At 42.3% G+C, this 16,037-nt stretch overlaps 1 long non-coding RNA gene across 1 annotated transcript in view; it reads right to left on the bottom strand.

Moving 5' to 3' along the window:
- Positions 1 to 15,512, bottom strand: part of LOC134514376 (uncharacterized) — a 66,174-nt gene extending 50,662 nt beyond the window's left edge. Inside the window, exon 1 of the long non-coding RNA XR_010070715.1 lies at positions 15,355 to 15,512. This is a non-coding gene — a long non-coding RNA (uncharacterized LOC134514376). The remainder of the gene's footprint in view (positions 1 to 15,354) is intronic.
- Between the last annotated feature and the right edge of the window lie 525 nt (positions 15,513 to 16,037).

Here is a 16,037-nt window from a genome sequence, read left to right as displayed (position 1 = left end):
GGTATCCACGTCCAGCAAGCCAAATCTTGAGCTGTCTAATCCAACGACCACTGACTAAATAGCGGTAATGAGAAGATTCTCAATTTTAAAGTACTAAAACAGTTCTTAGAAAGTTTAAGATCACAACATATTATGTTGTACTTGATTGCAAGCCTAATCTTGTATGACACTACATTTGCCACCTTTAGATGTTCCATCCAAGATGACGGGCTACAAAGGAAAACCTTTTGAATTGGAGTTACTTCTTGCTTAGGTCCCCAAGAGAAATGAAATGCAGTAGTAACAACCTGTGTTGCAGAGATGTGTATAGCAGCAGACGAAAAGTAATCATGAAAGCAAAGGAAGAGGGGCCCAGGAAGAAGGTAAGAGACAGCTTTGGTCTGGGTAGGGATTTAGGCAGTCCTGTCAGGACAAAACCCCTACCTTTTGTTTGCCCTTGTTGTATTCAAGAAATAAGGCTTTATGTACCTTCTTTGTAAACAAGAAAAATAAAATAAAATCAAAATATAGCACTTCCTCAGCCTTTTTTTCTTTGAACTAAGAGAACCACACGCATTTGTACCACAGCTACTGGTCTTGACAATCCTGGCTCAGTCCCAAAAAGGGACCAGAGTTTGGTGACTTCTATTCCAAGCAGAATAGAGAATAAATGTCCCAGAGGAGTGCATAATCGAACAAGAGCAGCTGCTCTAGGGCATGATGAAAGTGTGGCAACAGAGATGATGAAGGGAGAGGAGCCTCAACTGGAACAGAAGGAAAGGGTAACCTTCCTAACAAGTGAGGCGTATTATGACAGTGTACATGAATGTTCACAGGTAGGGCACATTCAGGCATATTCTCGGCCTGCAGGAGTCTTGGTAAAAGCCAAGACGATGCCCTGTCCACGTTAGTTATGAAATAAGATATGTGAATATGTAATAAAGCAGGTACTCTCAAACCAGGAGGCTTCTGGGTAGCTACAGATTTGGGCGTCAGACAAGGAGGTACCCATTCAGTCTCGGGGGGAAAAGAAAAAAATAAAAAATGAATGAGAAGTCTCTGGGCTAGAAGATTTAGAAGATATCAGGCAAAGGGCTATGAGCCACAGAAGTGATGAAGAAACCACTGATAAAATGAACTATGCTTTATAAGAATCCAGGGAACAAATGGCTGGAGCTGGAACAGAAAAGATAAGGCAAGGACTGTTAGTGTTAATTTCTTTAACTTCAGATTTGCTGTACTGAAAATAGCTAACTAGTAACAGAAACATTATGGTCTCAGGCAGAGTGTCCTCATGGTTGTACACAACCAAATTTTGTCAGTCATGTCTGTATTTACTTGTCTCTCAGTATGGACATATTACAGGCAGGTTTACAGAACTGTATATGCCAATGAAACTCCCTCAGAAGCTCAACTATGATGGGCCCAGTATGATATTAGAGTGGCAGAGAAAAATACCCTTTTCCCTACAGAGAGACCCAGTGAGGAAACAGAGGTCTCTGAAGAACCTGTTGACTGAAAAGGGTACAAATTAGCAGCTCCAGGCCAGCTAAACCTCAATGGATGTAGGAGCAAGAACAGCCACTTAGAAGGGAAAATTAGTATGAAGAGAAATGTCAAGGCAAATAGATTTAAAGAAAAGGGCAAAAGGGAAAAACTCGGATCTGAATAATTTTTAAAACCTTGTTGCCTTTCCAAAGGATGACCGCTGAAGGCTAGGAACTCTACATGGGTCTTAACCAGTTGGATCCTCTGGGAAGTATCTTTGATAGACCTGCTAAAAAATAGCATCATATTTACAAACAGATATAGCAGACAATTACTTCAGTGTGGTACCATGTACTAGGGTGAGGTTCTTTGTTCTTTCCCGTTTTTATAAATATATCAACACCAATCACTTGTGATTGACTAATGAATAAAGAGTCTAAAAAAGAAAATGTAGATGCATACAGATTATTGGTTTTCATCTAGCCTCCAAATTAGTTACTCAGCAAAGTAATATTCTCAGCTCTCTACAGCAATCTTCTTGCAAACTAAATGAAGGTGTTTCTACAAAGAAAGAAAAAAAAATGCAGACATCTACTGTCCTAATGTCATTTGATCTAGAAGTGCCTTTTTCTTAAGCAGGAAAAGAGCTCCTATCACATTTTATTTCTCTGATCCTCCCTAGAGATCGTCAATTAGTTTTACTTGAATTTGTTCTCATTTGCAAATTATGTTAAAGGAGTGGGACTGTCTTAGGAATCAGAGGCAGAAGAAACATTTTCCTACTTAAATTTTAAGTTTCCTTCTAAATGAGAAGGTTAAGAAGCCCATATGCAAAGGACTCTTTCTCTTCATTCATCCCAATACTCATGCCATGGTTTCTCCTCTCAGTTTGGCTGCCTTATCTTCCACACTTTAGCACAACATGATCAAAGGCTTTTTTTGCCCATCTATCTTAGAGCTTACAGTTAGACTGAGACTACTTGAGCACAGTGACCAAGGCTTAGAGAATTCTTTTGGTTTTCCTGTTACGAAGTATGTACATTTTCATGTCGCTCCCCGCTCTGGGAAAAAAAAAAAAAAAAAAAAAAAAAAAATCAGCCTTTCCTTCATTTAGGCACAATAAACTTCCTAATGATGGGAGAAAAACAACTGCCAGATATTCAGTGACCGTGTAGGTGTGCGCCAGGAGGATTCCACATGCCAGCCCATTAACTTCAGTCTCTAGAGGAAAGAGAGGAGCTCCGCTTCAATATGCACTCAACTTTGCTCTGCCCTGACTTTCCTTACTGAGCGTCACCAGTTCCTCAGGGGAAAACTTCAGCTGCTGAAAATAACAGAAAATTCGCTTGGTTTCCTCTAACCACACCGCCCAGCACAGCAACGCAAGGAAGCAAGGTAGGCTAACCTTCCAATCAAAGCGGTCTCTCTGTTCAACGCAAAGCACTGCAGATTATATGAACAAGATGGTCACTGTATTACAGAATATAAACATGTAGGAAGGTCTTGCTTGTTTTGCCAGCAAACTCCAAACTGTTCTCGAAGGAAAAGAATACAGAGGGCACAACTTGTCAGCTAGCAGCCCATCCAGCTGCCCAAGAAATACCTATGTCACATTTAAGGGGCATTCAGGAATTAACATGCATGCTCTGCCTTTGCCTGCTGTATGAACGTGCACAGCACTTAAATCTGCAGCTTCTCAGAGAACTTGCGCTTGTATTTGGCAACGTGCTCTTCAAGGTACTTGTCAACAAAGGTACATGAATATAGCCTATACTTTTTTAGGAAGTTCAGCAAGGCCCACCAGCTTTCCACAAACATTCCACTGAGACTTGCAGAGGCCTGTGGACGTTGATAACCATTCCCAAAACAGCCTCTCTTCAGTCATTTTGAACAGTCCATCCCCAGTTTGAGTTCAAAGCAATGACGAGGGAGAAGTAGTCTGCAAGTAAATTTTGCCTGAGCCTTGCAATCTCAAAAATCACAAGATGTTTACTATGGTCCTGTGTGAGATCCCATGTTTTTCAGTACTCACCCAGCCCCAAGGCGCTCACTGTGCTGCACTGTTGCAGTACCAGCCAGAACAGTAGACAGCCCACTGACACTTGTTGGGTGGGCCTCATGAAATTTTCCAGACCCTCAGTGAAAACTGAGTGGTAGTGGCTCAGAGTACACAAGTATTTATATCAGCACTTTCAGTCAGCCATTCATTTTCATACTCATCCCCTTTCAAAGGAAGCATGTGCAGGTTAAAAGGATTACTGATACTTTACATCTGGTTCCTTGGAGATATTTAATACAGTATATAATAATTCCTGGCAATAAACAAAAACTCTAGGACAAGAGGAAATGGCCTTAAGCTGCACCAGGGGAGGTTTAGATTTGATATTAGGAAAAATTTCTTCACTGAGAGTTGTCAAACATTGGAACAGGCTGCCCAGGGAAGCGGTTGAGTCACCAGCCCTGAAGGTATTTAAAAGACATGTAGATTTAGGGCTTGGTTTAATGGTAACTTGACAGGGTTAGGTTAATGGTCAGACTTCATGATCCTAAAGGTCTCTTCCAACCAAAACGATTCTATGACTGAAAAAAAGCAACATTCTTCCTGCCCTACACAACATTAAAGCCAAATACTGCATGGCTGCATCATCCACACTAACCGTTTTCAGCTTAGCCTGCAGACCACCGGGATTCCTCAAAATACTTCCAAGAGAAACACTAAAGACATCTACAAGAAGAAATTCCATTGTCAAGAGGCTTTGTGTCACTATACAGGAGCCCACGCATCTATGGAAAAGTGTTTTAGAGGTCCACAAACTTAAAAAAAGGCTGAAAATATCATAACTGTGGCAAATACTACATAAACAGAAACATTTTAGCTGGACTAATGAACAGGAATCAGTATGCGGACACCGTTACTAGATTTGCTGTGAAAGTTGTTAATGACAATAAGTGAAACGCCTTCTCAGTAAATTCTATTGATTTAAAGGATTGTAATAGACATTTACAAAGCATCTGTATTATTTTGTTTCAAAGCATTTCTTATTTTCATAAAAGATGACTAAACTTATTTAGGAAGAAATCACAGTGATATTTCATGTGTTTCTCATTCAAAGTCTTTGTAACAACAGCATATTTTCCAAACGAGCATATTTTTCCCTGCTGTTCTGCAGAAACTTAGTATGGATGGCAGCATATTTATCTGTAGGGGAAAATAATGCAATACAGCAACAGAAACTAAGAGATCTGGTTAGAGAGCAGTGATTCACTGGAAAAGCCTTTGGTTGGTGCAGATACCAAATTGTTCAGAAGCAAGCAGGGTCATTTTATTACAAAAGCTGTTTTAATATTTTTCTACAGACACAACTTTTGTGAGACAGATGGGTGACAATAACTCCTCTTTATTCAACTTTAGTAAGAAGGTTTAAGGCTGTATTCAGTACTGGTGCCTTGCATGGCAGAACGTGGGAAAAATCGGAGAGAGTCCAAACAAGGCCTCTGAATCTGCCGAAGGGATTAGCTACCATGTTCCAAGCCATCCAGCATGGAATAAAGGCATTGCGGAGCACTTGGAAACAGACCATAACTGTGACCAGGGCAACAGGGGAAAAAAAAGAAGAAGAAAAAAACCGAACAAACCACAAAAAATTGTTGTTAATAATTCTGGTGGAATGGCTGAAACTGATTTCAAGCAACAACTGCCAGCTGCAAGGTCACTGTACCCAGTGGTCCTCAAATCACATCAGCAGACAGGAGCATCAGGACTAGACCTATGTGCAACTCCTCACCTCCTGCTGAACAGGAGGGAACAGCACAGGAAACTACTGGATATGCTCTGTGGATCTTAGGCGACCAGTGAACCACAGCTGCCTGGCAGGGGGGGCCTGTTGTGATACAGAGGCTTAGCCGAAAGACTGCACCCTGCTCCCGCAGAACCAATGAGCAAACCCGCAGGCTTGCGCGGGATGCAGCAGTAAGCTAACTCAGACGAGCAGCTCTGAAACATTAACATTAGGATGTAGGACCTCCACCCCTCACCTTCAGGTGGGGAAAAAAAAAAAAAAAAAAACCAAACAAAAACCAAACGCCTCCTTTAAAGAAGTTTCAAAAGTAAGTTTTGATCACACTTTTTTGTCCACAGCTTGTTAAGATGTGAATTTGAGCCCTGTGGAAGTAGAACCCTTCTGAGGGTTCGTGAAGGCGATGGTAGTGGGTTTCAGAAAGATTATCTCACAGTTCGAACTCGTTAATGAAAGAAATAAATTAACCAAGCTCATTTTTCAGGGAATTCTTGTGTAAACTGGAAATTTTCCAGTCTGTGAGCCCCGCATTGTGCTAACCCATAAATCACAGCAAGCAGGTTGTCTGTATAGTGAGAGCAGCCACATTTGGAGATGGAGGCGGGGGGAGAAACCAGCATATGTTCATGGAGAAAAAAAAACATAAAAGCAAAACAGGAAAGAAGAACACCTCCCTTGCCCACCACTGGAACAAAATAAAAGGCTTGGCCTCAGGCACTGGAACATACGCTGTCTGCAAAGAGCCCCCCAAACCAGGGGAAGGCACCTGAAACAGGTCAGCTTTTAATTGAATACAATATTAATTACCGCGTGCACCATTAACGGTTTGTGGGATTTGACTAATTAATGTAATAGTTTCTGAGTCACGCTCATTAAATATGAAAATTACGCCGGTGAAAGGTATCGGTTTCATTATCAATCTTGTATGGACAGGAGCGGGGGTGGGGAGAGGGTGCAGTGAAAAGATTCCCACCCCTAGTTATTGTGTTATTAGCTCTCTCAGAATAGGTTCAGGTGGGCAGGAGGAAGAGCCAAAGTGAAAAGAAAGAGGCAAGGAGAACAGGAAGCGTTGCCTAGTGTCATGAGCTAGTGGCTACAACTCAGGACCCAAGAGCATCCAGGTCAGAGTGAATGTACACTTTTTCCTCAGTGGACGGAGCTGGCTGGTCTGCATGTAGCTCCAACTAGTTGTTGTCAGTTCCCACCATAATGCTTAGTTTCCTTCATCCCCCTGGAACAAGCATAATGAGAGAAACCGATGTCACATGGCATACTTAATTCATTAACCCATGTAAAGCACGTGGCTGCTCCTTAGTGGAAAACTACAGGGAAGGTAATTATCACTGTTAAAAGTCAGCTCCAGAGTATAATTATACACTAAGGATATGTTGAGATTTACTGCCATGGGACACACGCCTCACATGGGGGAAAACTCTTACAGAAGGAGGATCAGAGACGTTACACCTCTCATTCCTATCCAGCAGTCCAGGGTAGGGGCAGCACTAGAGGAAACTGTCGTTGGTCCTGTATGGGAAGAAGAGTTGCCTGCATGCAGGATCTCTGGGGAAAGAAAGGAAAGAGAACATCAGTGCTCCAGGGTCCCCTTCTGCCCTACCCACCACAACAGAGCAAAATGCAGAGGTCACCTTCTAGACTGAAATTTGAGAATAAGTACACAGCTAAGACAGTGGGAGAAGAAAAAAAAAAACCTCAAGAGTGAGATAAGAGTCTAACATCACTTAGGGGGAACATTTTTCCAAGCACCATAGAGGAAGGTAGGATCGCCATCCTGTTAACAACAATGTATACATAAATGCTGCACCAGGAGCCTTAGGAGAATAGGAGAAACAGAGACAATACCAGTGCTATTTTTGTAGCAGCCCTCTTGATTGATTCTTAACATATTTGGCGCCTGCTATGGGAGTAAAGAGGGGAAAGGGGATGGCCCTGTGCCAGAGCTGCACACCTTCACATTCATGCTGCAGGTATACGTCAGGCTGGAAGGCCCAGATACAGAGAACAGAAACCAGCAGGTGGGGGAAAAGCAAGAAGAGGACAATAGCACACATGCAAAACCTAACACACAAATTGCTGATTCTTCATAAAAGGTAAGGGAGGGAGAGCAAGCAGTAAACCTCTAAGAAAGAGGAAATCCCATCCACTAACTTAGGGCTTTTATCATTTTGTCTAACAAGTAACGGCTTTCTGATTCATTTCTTTCTTCAAAATAGATGCAGTGTTGTTTCTAAATAGCATCAGCTTGCCAGGAATCTGTGGTTGAGCCTGTCGGGAGCTGGTTACATTGGGAACAGCCTGTTCCTCTTTGGGCTTATAACATACACAACCAAGAACAGGCTGCAGGCTCCTGTACTGCATCTAAGGCATTATCCTTTCTCCACTGTACATCTTCAGCCCAGTCACTCAGACATAAATGTTCCTTCATACTCCAAGCCTCGTCACTCTGTACTGAGCAAGGAAGGCAGATAGTTACAATCAGTTCTGTTTCATATAGGAATGATGAGTGCCATGGGCTCTGTGAAAACTGTAAAATTTGGAGGGTCCTCAGTAGAATTAAATCCAAACTTTTGATTAAGATGATGGCAGGGCTCTTTGCAATCATATTAACAAGGCTACATTTGCTCTCCATAACAAGACAAGTACTCACTCATTCATGGAGTGAGCACAAGTTCCTCCTGTGATTTGAATCCTATACCAAACAAACAAGAACTCTTCTGGTCAGAAATAGTGCCCCATACAGATGGTATTTTCTGATCCTCCCTTCTTCCAGGTCACAGGGTTTCACTGACCACCTTCCCACCTATTTTAAAGTTGAGCTTTGCATTTTTAATCTGAGTTCATCAAAACAGACAGGGCACTGCCGCCCTACAAGCTACTCTGGAGCTGGCTGAAGGTTTTTTGGTATTTGCACACATGTCAGGGATCAAGAGAGGATTTAATTCATATTGCTCCCCCCTTGCTTTGCTAAATGTAGTTAAGCCTATGCTTACAAAGGTCTTTGTAAGGACCCTTTATCATAGTAGTTAATATGAAAAATTTGGCTCAGGAAGCTTCTAAACTGCTGGATTACTAAACATTGCTGCTCTTCACAGAAGTATGCAATAGTGACATTATCAAACAGGACACCAAGCTACATAAATTTGTGGTCAGACTTTTACAGCTGCTTCATACTGCCATAATTCCCACAGATTTTTTGTCACAGGACACAGACAGAAAGTTTCACTACCAAAGGCATAGGATACTCTCCTCTAGGAAGCATGGTGAAGAACCATGCTCAGCCCCTTGCTTCTCGCTAGCACTGCAACAGCTTTTATCAGCTCACACTTACTTTTAGCTTCACTGACTGTATCCTCTACACACTAATTTGATCCTTTTCAGTTCCTCTCATTCTCCACAGCTTTTTTCATACATCTGTGCTGAAGAAATTGGGAGAAATTTCCAGACTGGAAAAGTAAAGGCTGGGATTCTACTGCAGCAGCCTTATTTGGAAAAAAGAAAACTCACACCCAACACAGAGCAGTTTGTGCTGGGGGAAAGCCTTTTGCAACTGTGAAAATACCCAGGTTACAGCTACATCATCAATATATATCATGGTGTTCTGTATCTCCCATAACTTATTAATATGAGTTCAGAGTGTTTAATGAATTTAGCAATATATACTGTTGAGATATGCTGTCACTGCCTGTTTTCTCTTTCTATTTCATTTTAAATGTTTCCATAGCTCAAATGTATCTCTGAATGCAAGTCAGCGTTCCCAAGTGAACATGGCATTAGACGCTTTCAACTTCAGTTACAAGAGCACAAAGTGAGAACATGCAAGATAATACTCAGTTAAACTTTAAAGCAGGTGAGCGCAGCTATACTGAAGCTGCAGCAAATTAAGTTATTACTTAAATACCAGTGGGATGAATGCAACAGCACTGCCTTCCAGATCAATAATGTGCCATCAGACATCAGAAAGCGAACTACCAAAGAAAAGGAGGGGTTGATTGTTTTGTTATGTGTTTTTGTTGTTTTAGAGGGTTTTTTTAAAGACATCTCTTCCACTCCATCACACATCACAATTATAGGTATGTGTCAGCACCTGCCAACAAATATATTTAGGAGATAGTACTTAATTGCTGCCGGTACCTAATTTAATTGTTACAACTGCGCAGACTTTATTTATGATACCAAGGCAAAGTGGCATTTATCTAAGCAAAGTTGTAAGTACTTTATTCATCACCTCCTTTTTCAGTACCAGACTTGAGTGGATAAATTCAGGCTGCCTTAGATTCCACTCAAAACATCATTCTGTGCCTCTCTGTATTAAACGAGGACAAGAATTGGTCAATGTAACACAGAAAGAAAGTGTGGTAAAGCTAAGGCAATAAACAGAGGTTTTTTTCTTACTGTAAGGACTTTCAGGTTTAAAACAAGCATCAAAGTTCTGCTTTTGTAATCTTTAAAAGATGGACAGTTTAATTTTTTCCAAACAAAAAGGTATTAAGAAACCAGCAAAGGGATTTTTGAGTTTCTCCTTTATCATTCAGCCTAGCAGTTTTACTCACAGAACATTGCTTAGATGGTTCTTCTTGCTTGAAGACTTTGGAGTGGTTTCAGAAGGAAGTATTGCTGTCCCATCAACACGTACAGCACAGAGACCAATACCAAGTTCTCCAGGGCACAGGAGTCAGTGACAGAATTAGGAATACAAGCCCACAGCTGTGACATTAAAGCTAAAGCAAGCACATAATTTTGAGCACAGGGATAAAAATAACGCCCTACTGTTGAATGATGCTTCACAAGCAGAAACACATCAAAATTACTGCTCTAGAGAATTTACAGTGCCAGCATCTGTGACAAAATCCCTAAAAGCAACATGTTGATAGACATACCAGGATTTGAGATGTACACGTACCAGATCTGGTCTCCTACTTGCTTGGGCAAGCTGATTATTGGAATTTCAATATGGAAGGGATGTATCGATCGCATCATGCATTATGTGATTTATGAACTCACACAAGGAACTGTCTGTCCTAGCAAGACCAGGCAGCAGTGAGTGGAGTAGTATGCTCTATCTAAGCCAGATCTCTGGAGAGAAGCCTTCACGCTGCACAAACATAAGGTGTGAAATGAAATTTAAGACAGGGAAGCAAGCCAAAGCCAGTGGGTCTGCAGTCAGAACAGTTTGCTGTCCCATGCAAGCCAAACAAAGCACCATTTGCCTTTTAGTTATTAGCAGCATGAGAAAAATGAGAGTTCATTTGTATCCAATAGCTTCCTCTGCTGGTGGGGAAACCTAGAGTAACAGCCATCAGTGGAGCTAACACATTAGGAAGAAACTGATGCTTCTTTCAAATGTTTCACTTTTTTTGTAATGTTGTTTTGAATTGCCCAACTCATGTATAACCCTTTCCCTAGTAGTATTGAGTATCTGGGCAGAAAATTGAGAGAGCGCGCATTCCTTTCCAAGTTGAAAGTCCTTGCACAGGGCTGACTGGCAGCACTCCCTGAACTTATCATCCAGCAGGAGTAATGAGTTCTCAGAGATTTGGGACATATGTTTCCTACCAAACTGAAAAGACAGATTTAGGGCAAGACTCCAAGAATTAGGGGGTAGCCTCCCTTACCAGGCACAAGGCAGCCCTTTAGTAAACAGAAAGAAGGGCACAAAGGCAGCTTATAACGAAGCCTATTCCCACTCCTGGCAGTAGCTATGTGATGGCCCTCTCATATGGAGCTTTCACTCAAGTCCGCTCTGTATCCCACAGTCTCACAGATAGCCATCTTTGGTGGCTGGGTCTATATGGAATATTTTCAGAGGGGAACAGGTGGGTGAGAGGACATTAAACACTACGCTAGATCTTGTTGCATGTTCCACAATTTTTTCTTCTACAAAATATCTATAGATGATGATGCTGTCTTTACTCCATCATACCAAAATGGGAGGAAAGCACAATGGAACTGACGGGCACTGTGGCACTCTCTCCCGCACACCGCTTCCTTAGCCACTCCTGCTTCATTCCTTTCAACAACCCCACCTCCAAATAGCTTCAGACAGCAAATAAGAACATTGCAGATCAGTACAGATATCTGCAGGAACAGGTCTTCACATGTAGAATCCAAATCCAAATCCAAAAAGCTCTCATGACAAATAGTTTACAGAGGGCACATAGTTCATCGCTTCTTCCAGCTGCATGTTTTCTAGAGATTTGTCCAGTCTAGTTTTAAATTTATGCCAAGCAGCAGAGATGGTATCACTTGTCTTGAGAAACTGTTTTTCTATCTCTGGTCCAAGATTTGTCTTTAATTCCAGTATCCCTCCCAAGACTTGCCAAAAAGGATCAAATGCTAATGGAAGCATAAAACATTCAGCCTGTTTGCAGCCTGAATGCACTTGGCTCTCTCTCTCCAGCCCCCTGAACTGTTCTTAGGCTTCTCACTTGGACATACTCAGTTTCTTGATCCAGAAGAGGAAGTGCTGTGTCTACACAAAGACAAGAGGGAGAAATAGTAGCAGCCATTCAGGAAAGCAGTCATATAACGCAGACTCTTGATCCTGGAGACCCAAGGAATACCCCTCTCCCCTGTCCACACAACAATATTATCGTTACAGTAACATATAATAGCACTTTTGCATCCAGACAGGGTTGTTTTGCTTAGGTTCAGTAATCCTGGTCTTGCACACCACTTAAACTGTGAGGGGCAACACTACACGTCAGTACTATTCTGCTAGAGAAATGCCCAAGAATACTCCTCTGCTTTGGCCCCTATTTACTTAATTGCACACTCCACCCCCGAAAATGGCAGCCTCTACCCATCAGGATCCTTTCTGAGAAGCAACAAGAGGCTTTACTGACTGTGTGCTGCTATACAAAGATACGTGGATCATTAACACAAGCAAGCCTCCAGCTTCACCATTAATCACTGGCTGGCTCCACGCCTGCATTCTGCAGACAGCCTTCACTGAAGAAAGTTTGCAGCTGGCCCAGCTCTGGCTGAGCTTCCTCATACTCACCAACTATCTCCACTCTCCATTTGTCAATTGTAAGTGATAATTTCTATTCAATCTGATACATATTATAAGAATATAAACAAATGCCTCTGGCTGTATCACGGCTGCAATCATTTCCCTTTATAGCCATCATTTATTACAGGCGGACAGGTGGCCGTTTGGTGGAATGCCGAAGAGGCTATCACCTGGACAATCACCAGGAAACACACTCACATTTACATTCTTCCCAAGCAGACAGGCAAAAGAGGCGTGTGATTTCTGGAAAAACTTCACTACGCTCCAAAATTTCTTCCTGTCCCTGTAAGTCACAGGAGCAAGTCTGAATCTTGCCAGCCAAACCTGTCAATAAACACCAGATTTCAAGTTTAAACTTATTTAGGATTTTTGAAAATAGGGAGGGGGTCTGGGGAAGCTTTGCTCCCAGTTGTTTCATTTTTTTGATCTTACAGTTTTGATATAGGATACATGCTTTTTCTAAAGACTGACTGTTTCAGTATTGTATACATATGTATACAAAACACTGAGATGACAGCAGCTTTGTTGCTCAAATAGAGTTTGAAAGAAGGCTTATTATCTACTACTGCTAGGCACGTGTAGTGTTTCATTCCAAAAAAAAAATAAATAAAAAGACCTTGGAATTCATATGTAGGAATCGTTTCACCTCCCTTTAAACCACTGTCACCTCTAAAACAGATATATGTCAGGTTACTTCACAACTCAGGCAGCACCAAGTCAGGACAGAAAGTGAACAGTATTGCAGTAACAGCATTTACAGAACATGGAATATAATTACCACATTTATCAAATTCTAGAACAACGATGTTAACATCAGCTCTTGCATCAACACAAAAGGACCTCAGCCTTAAACTCGCTCTGAAAGACTGCAATCTCACAAGCAGAGCACAGTCAGAGATCAGCGCGGGATATTAGTTCAGAACAAACTTGCATAATCACAGGCTGAGCAAGTCCCCACCAGCAATTCTGCGAGCAGGACCTGGGCTGCCCATGTAGGCCCTGGTACTTGTTAACTTGTTAGAACATAGGAAACTGGACTTTTGCACAAAGTGCTGCAAGGAGAGAGCAAGGAAGACTGGAGCAGAAGAGCCGCTGTAGGATCTTGTCATAGCTTATAACATTACTAACTATCCGTCATTTACATTGATTGTCACAGCAAAATGCACATTATCAAGTTCGTAAGAATAGACAAAACAAAGGTCCATCACACCAAATATCCTGTCTCACCAACAGCTAGCACCAGACGTTTGGGAAAGAGTCCATCTTCTCCAGGTACACACTTCTAAAACCCAGTTCTTTAAGGAGTTCATAAGGCCAAAGGCGGTATTCAAACCATTACATTTATTAGCCATCAATGGATTTAAATACCTAATCTCATTTATGTTCTTGGTCACCCACAACATCCAGTAAGAATAAATTCTACTGCTAAATTCAACTTGATACTTGAGAGTATTTCCTTCTTCTGATCCTCATGTAGCACCCAGTGAAACCTAGAGACTTATTCACTTGTTTGTACAACTTTGTAGGTCTCAATCACCCGTTTCCCATCATGCACACACCTCTCTCCAGTGCTTCCTTCCCAATGGGTACAAATGAGAGTTCCTTTATTATTGCCCACCACAGTAAAGTTATTATTCAGTGATACCACAGCCTGTCAGCAATGTAGTCACATTTTAGGGCACAAAGGCAGGCACCAGATTTTAGATGTCAGTGCCCAGTGACTCTATTTGCAGACCTGGGCAAATCCCTTCACCTCCTTTTACTTTTACTTCTCTACCTCCGAGCTAGATATAACACTTTCTTACTTTAGGATCATGATCTGGAGTTACACTATAAATGCCTGCAAAGCATTTTATGAACATGAATAAAGGTAATCATAAATATATTAAACGTAACTCCCAGAATTTCCACAGTGTCCTACCAAAGGTCATTTTGATAAGAGACGGGTACAACTGAAAGACGTTAGCTTGCAAAGAGAGAAGAAATACAGCAAACACATTTACCACTTCAGCATATGACCTGGAGATGGAATCAAGTCAGCTTAGAGAACAGCTTCACACAAGCAGATGGCATGTGACTTTCAGCATGATAGACGCCTATGAAGGCACTGTAATAACGTTCCTGTATATAATAACATAGCTGTTCTCAGCATCTTGGGATGATCCTGTGAAACAAGCTCCCAGGATAAGCATGAAGCATGAGTAGGTGCCATCTGTGATCATGTCACTTAGTGGGGAATCATTGCTGCCAGCATGCTCAGCAGAGCCTATTGCACATCAATGCCCATTGCTAAATGGACTTTTTAAAAAGCAGGAGATGCAGAAAGCATACAGTCTGCCCCCAGCCTCCTGAGCCACAGAACAACCTCTAGGCTTGATGCACACGTAGTGTTGCTGAAGATACTTTTCCACAGAGGTACGCTATTGGTGTCTGCCGTTTCATCCACCAGCCAACCTGGGATATGCTAAGGAGACTTTCAGTGCATAAATAATAATAAGTCAGTCAGTATCACCCTGCGGAAACAAGTCACTGGGTGCTACACCTCCCTTATGCTCAGCAGAGGTATTTGCTTTCACTTAAAACCTGTGTGGGCCACTGGGATCACAAGCTCTTCTGGTAATTCTGTCCTCAGGTCAACTCATGTTTAGTCCTGCCACTACCAGTTTTCTGTCACACAGAACACTCCAAAACAAAGCAAGCTAAGCAGTCATGTACCATCTCTCCTAAATCCTCCTCTGGCAGCACCTCTCTTCCTTCAGAGCTGTGACACGCAGCAGTACCTCCTCATGTTCTCTTTAGCACCCATTTAATGAGCCTGTTGCCCACAAATTTACTTAGTCCCTCTTTGAACATGCTAGTGCTCTCAGGTCCCACAGCTTCCAGCAGCCAGGCACAGAAGCTCTTTCCTTTATCTGCTTTAAACCAACCTCCTTGGAGCACTGCCTTGTTCTAGTATAGTAGAATTCAGCAAGTAATAGTTCTCCATTTTCCTTACCTATTATCTTCTTCCACAAAAGCAACTTACAAAAGCACTTCCACAAAGCATTTTCCATAGCCTACCTTCACTGTGAGAGATCCCTTCCCCCAAATGGCACTTTTTACCACAGGGGCCCTAAGTAGAGTCAGGTGCAGCCAGGAGGGAGAAACAAGCCTCCTCTATTTCCCCTCACTCTGCCGTTCTGTCAGCTGCACACGTCAGCCCTTGCCTTGCAAGACTGCTGAATTCCTTTCCCTAGAGGAAGAAGCTGGGACAGTGAAGTTAAGTGTCTTGACTGCACTAGAAGGGATATCTAAAGACACAGGTCCTGGGCTTTCAGTTTAATGCTTAACCCAATAGATGAGGCTGTCCCTTGTGCATGTGGCTGTGTTTGTGACCAAAGGACACTCTAGTTCCTTACCAGAGCTTAGAAAGATGCAGTGATTGTGACTGAGGATGTAGCAGTTGCATGCCAGAGATGAAGGCCCTGCTGACACTGCTCTTACAGTGGTAACTTGCTGAGGCTGTTGTACTACGAAGAACTGGAATCCAAAGGCCAGTTTGCAGCAAACTTTGGAGAAATTAGAGTGGGTTTGGACCCAGCAGTCAGTTAATAGATGTGCAGATATTGCACCAACAATTTCACTACCAAATTAAAGGGTAGGACTCTTCTTTTCCGGCAGAGGCCTTCCAAATGAGGAGGCTCCAGCTTTTAAGGCAGCCAGCCAGCAGTGGCACTGTAGGCGAGAGTGGCATGTGGTGCCCA

The sequence above is a fragment of the Chroicocephalus ridibundus genome, chromosome 4 (assembly GCF_963924245.1).
Source record: "Chroicocephalus ridibundus chromosome 4, bChrRid1.1, whole genome shotgun sequence".
In the NCBI taxonomy this organism is placed as follows: Eukaryota; Metazoa; Chordata; class Aves; order Charadriiformes; family Laridae; genus Chroicocephalus; species Chroicocephalus ridibundus.
The sequence above is the reverse complement of the archived record's forward strand: the minus strand, read 5'-3'. Positions and strand labels throughout refer to the sequence as shown.